This window comes from Gekko japonicus, unplaced genomic scaffold (genome assembly GCF_001447785.1).
Source record: "Gekko japonicus isolate JY-2015 unplaced genomic scaffold, Gekko_japonicus_V1.1 scaffold1343, whole genome shotgun sequence".
NCBI lineage: Eukaryota > Metazoa > Chordata > Lepidosauria > Squamata > Gekkonidae > Gekko > Gekko japonicus.
Window position 1 is genome coordinate 1 of NW_015177054.1, and position 4,709 is coordinate 4,709.

At 44.8% G+C, this 4,709-nt stretch overlaps 1 long non-coding RNA gene across 1 annotated transcript in view; it reads left to right on the top strand.

The window, feature by feature from the left end:
* The first annotated feature begins 2,427 nt into the window (after positions 1-2,427).
* The window catches only part of LOC107124644, an 8,387-nt gene continuing 6,105 nt past the window's right edge, over positions 2,428-4,709 (top strand). Inside the window, exons 1-2 of the long non-coding RNA XR_001482990.1 lie at positions 2,428-2,478; positions 4,294-4,384. This is a non-coding gene — a long non-coding RNA (uncharacterized LOC107124644). The remainder of the gene's footprint in view (positions 2,479-4,293; positions 4,385-4,709) is intronic.

Here is a 4,709-nt window from a genome sequence, read left to right on the forward strand (position 1 = left end):
CTTTGTTAAGCGAGCGACTTAACAGGAAGCCTGACCCTTGACCCCAAAATCTGGCCTTCTGGCCCAGTTTTAAGTTAGGGTGTTTTCTGTCTGTGTACCTTCCATTCAAGCTGTTGTGCCTACTCACTCCTAGGGATCTTGACTACAGGGAAGGAATCTTGACTTGGGGGGGGGGAGTTTAGTTCGTGCAGCATAGAATTACACTCAGTCCTTTCCCGGAATGTTGGGCTACCTTGTTGTGATCTGATTGGCTACAGTCGGCATGGTGCTCCATAAATGTAAGGCCTCTGGATCAAAATAGATCACGCTAATGCCATTGCAATGTGCTTGGCTCCTGAGGGGCTTCTGGAAGAAGTGATTTGCCATCTGTCTGTATTTTTCCTCTCTTTTTTTCAGTGTAGCCCAGAGTTCTGACATCCTTCTGCCACCCCCCCTAAAATAGGATGAGGCAACGGCTCAGCTGCAGACATCACATCAAACATGGGCTGATGGAAGTTCACTACAGTGCTTCAGCGGGGAGGGCGGGGTATAAATCGAACAAATAAATAAATAAATATAGTTTGGTTTGATGCCTGAATTGTCCGACTGTGGTTTGTGAAGGGTCAGCAAGACCAGCTCTGGAAAACAAAGTCATTTTGTTCCTCTAAGCTGCTGTGAACGATGAGACTTTGCTTTCTGGTTCCTGGTGTCTCTGAATGTTGTTTTTTTTGTATTTTTGCTGCAGCTCCGTCGCGCCTTCCGGGTTGATTTTTACTGCATTTGGTTTTCAAGTCTCAGCTGCTTGGAAACCTCACCCAGCACTATGCAGGAGATGGGAGACACAGCTTCCTGACTGCTAGTTGTATTTTTTTTTTTAAATGAAAAGCAGCCACAGCAGGCTGTGATCAGGAGGAGTGAAAGTGTGAAGGGGGAGATGGTCAGTTACACCCTCTTCCCTGCAGCCCTGGATCGCCATACAGGTGGGAAAACAGCTGGAGGGCCCAGCGTTCCCTCTAAGCTGAGTTAATGTGAGCTAGCTCACAGTTTTTTAGCCTCCGGCTCATGCATTTTTGCCTTAGCTCAGGAAGGAGGGCTCCAGAGCCAACTAATTTATGCAGTAGCCAAATCGCTCGCTCACAACTTTAATGCCGGTAGCTCACAAAGTAGAATTTTTGCTCACAAGACCCCACAGCTTAGCGGGAACATTACTGGAGGCCATGTCCGCCTGAGTAGAAAAGTGGGAAAGGACTAGGACTGAGCATCCCCACTCAAACCTGGCTGCTTTTCATTTAAAAATAATGATTCAGAGACTGCTAATGTGCGTTTCTTGCGCAACTGCTAGTTCAGCCTTGATAAGAAAAGTGGGATATAATTCTACCCACCCACCTACCCCGATGTTGTGTAAAAGCCACTACAGTTCAGCGCCTCCTTGCAGGATGGAAAGTGACCGGAGAAAGCAGAGCCCCTGCCAGGATTCCTCTGCTTTTTCTTTCTTTCTTTCTTTTTTTTAACAGATAATTTTTATTCAGTTTTATAAACAGCAAAGATATACAAGTTAAGCATGAGCATAGACAGCTCTTAATGGCTTCATACATTTCATACAAGTAGCATCCTTCTGGGATAAAATAATAGAAGAAATAACGATCATAACCAAAATCAAGATAGACAAATCCGCGGAAGCTCTGCTTTTAAATCTTAGAGAGGAAAATGCTCTATCTAACACAAAGGAAAAGAATCTCTCTGTTACTATTTGCAGCCAAAACCACATTAGCAGCCACATGGAAATCCACGAGTAGGTTAAATGTAAACCTCTGGTACAAAAAGCTATGGAACCTTTATAGAATGGAGAAAATCTCAGATACTCTGAAACAAAATCGATCTAGAGGTGGTCAGAATGACATTGTATGTATATGGTACCCCATACTAGTACATCTGTCTACCAAAGAAACAGTACCTGATGTAATAAAAACTCTGCATCTATGGTAATTTCCCCTGCTTTTTCTGTTGGTTGTCTGAACACATTATCCTCAGTCGTTCAGGAAGGGTCTGCAATGCAACAGATCCCACGTCCTAAGGACAATGGGAGAAAGGGGGACTGGGAGAGCGTGTGCGCCAGTGTGGTGTAGCATTGTAGAGGCTTGAGTTCAGATCCCCTGTTCAGCCACAAAGCTTACTGGGTGACTGTAGGGCAAGTCAACCTCTTGGCCTCAACTAACTAAACTTGGCTGGTTGTTAGGACAGAATGCAGGAGAGCAGAATTTGGTGTGCCACTCCAGGCTCCTGGGGAGGGAAGGCAGGGCGAAAATGCAAGGGAAACTGTCAGTTAAAGCACTCCTTTTCTAAGCAAGGCCATCTTTAAATGGCTGCTTCTGAATCTCAAAAGCTCATTCTGTTCTCTGCTGAATCTTTTCTTTTTCCTTCTCTGCCTCTCTCGTTCTTTCTCTCTCTAGGAGAAACCTTCTCGCCCTAAAAGCCACGAGAGCCTTGTCAATGAGATTGGTGAGCGACAATCCAGTTTTCCTAAAATCTTGCACAGAGCAGCATTTATCGATTCATGTTTTCATTGCCTCCGTGGGTGGAAACCCTTGACTAATTCCTCTCTGCTAATATTTATTTATTTATTATTAATTTTATTAATATTTTATTTCTCTTCTTTATTAATGGATATGATTAATTTTATTAATACCTCCTGGTTACTTCACCATTCAGTCTCTAGATGGCATCCCCCCCCCCTTTTCTTTTCCTAGGGTGCTGCCCCAAATTTACTTAGGACTACAGGTAGGAGCTGCGGTGGCTCAAGTGGTTAAGACGCTGAACTGCAGGCTGTGGAAGGTCGTTAGTTCAGCAGTTTGAGACCCGAGTGTGCCGCATGATGGAGTGAGCTCCCGTCTCTAGTTCCAGCTCCTGCCAACCTAGCAGTTCGAAAGCAAGAAATTGCAAGTAGATAAATAGGTACCACTTCAGTGGGAAGGTAACAGCGTCATGCCGGCCACATGACCACGGAAATGTCTTCGGACAGCGCTGGCTCTTCGGCTTTGAAACGGAGATGAGCACCGCAACCCTAGAGTCAGATTCGACTGGCTTTCGAGCAAGGGAACCTTTGCCTTTACCTTTAATATTTATTTATTTTTATTAATTTTATTAATATCTTATTTCTCTTCTTTATTAATTGATAGAATTAATTTTATCAATATCTCCTGGTTACTTCACAGTTCAGTTTCTAGATGGCATCCCCCCCTTTTTCTTTTCCTAGGGTGCTGCCCCAAATTTACTTAGGACTACAGGTATTTATTATGAAGGGGAGTAACATGCCTATAATTCTAACCCTATAATCCTTGGGATGAGAAAGCACATGTGTATGTGGAAACAAGTGAAAATAAACAGGAATCTAAAGACTGACAAGGTTTTATTCCAGGATAAGTTTTTGCAGACTAAAGCCCCCATCAGATGCATGTAAAGGAACCCCACAACACACACAGTCAAGAAAAAAGGTTGTACATAGTAAGCAAAGGAGCCATGAAGCCAGAAGTACAAAGTCAAAACTGAAATGTAATGAAGAAAAATACTGATCACAACAGCCGTAATGGGTGATAAGGCCATTCCCCTAATTAACACCTGCAATGACCAAAGAATAGGGTTGCCAACTCTGAGGTGGGCTATTCCTAGAGGTTTGAGGGTGGTGCCTGGCGAGGGCAGAGTTTGGGGAAAGGAGGAAGCTCAGCCAGGACGTGATATTGAACAATCCATCCTCCGTAACTGCTATGTCTTCCAGGGGAACTGATCTTTGTGGTCTAGGGATCAGTTGTAATTCCAAGAGAACTCTGAGCCCCACATAGTGTTGGCAACCCTACCAAGAATCCCCAAGCCCTTGTTAAATCCTCAGCTGGGGGTGGGGAGATTGTATCAGACTTCTTGATGAATTCTAACTTATTAGTTTCACGCTGGAGTCTCCCTTTGAAGCTCTTTTGCTGGAGAATTATGAACTGGCAAGAAGGGAAACAGAAATGTGGAAAGAGGTCTTGCGTTGACCTTTGTTCCAAACAGCTTCTACACACACAAGTAAAAGTGCCCTCTGCATGGTCTTGATGCATCTGTTTAGGGTGGCACATAATTGACGGTGGCTAAAGCAGAATTGGGCCACCTGCTGCACCTGTGATGTTTTCATGTGGCTGTGTACAACACATCTTGGCGAAAGCACATGTTGTCCACAAGAAATTTGCAGGGAGTTGAAATGGCGCAAGTATGTGGTGTTCGCAAGCAGGCACTCTGTTTAACGTGTACTGCCTCTCTTTGTGTCCCTTGCATCCGTTACAGAACAAGCCGTGCAAGAGACTGTGGATGCAGATGTGTATGTGAGAAGGAGGCAGGCCCAGCCCGCGTCCAGAAGCCATCGGGAGGTTCAGCGGTAAAGATTGATTCTGTGGATCGGACAGTAATTTGGGAGGCGCGTCTGGATGTTCAAGATGCCAGAGAAGCAAGAAACTCCTGCAAATGGCCGTGTTTCCCGGCAACGTTCAGAGTGGAACTTCTGCATTTCCTGTTGTGGTCGGATGTGCCAGCTTTCCCTGTATCAGGAGCTTGGCCTGTCTGACCAGAAGGGAAATTCAGAAGTTCTGCTTTATAACACTCAAGAGGCATAAACAGCAGGAAGGGCATGCACTGTACAAAGGGTAATTATTCATTACTGGGCAACATAAGGCGGATTTATACAAACTTTCCCTGGACTATTG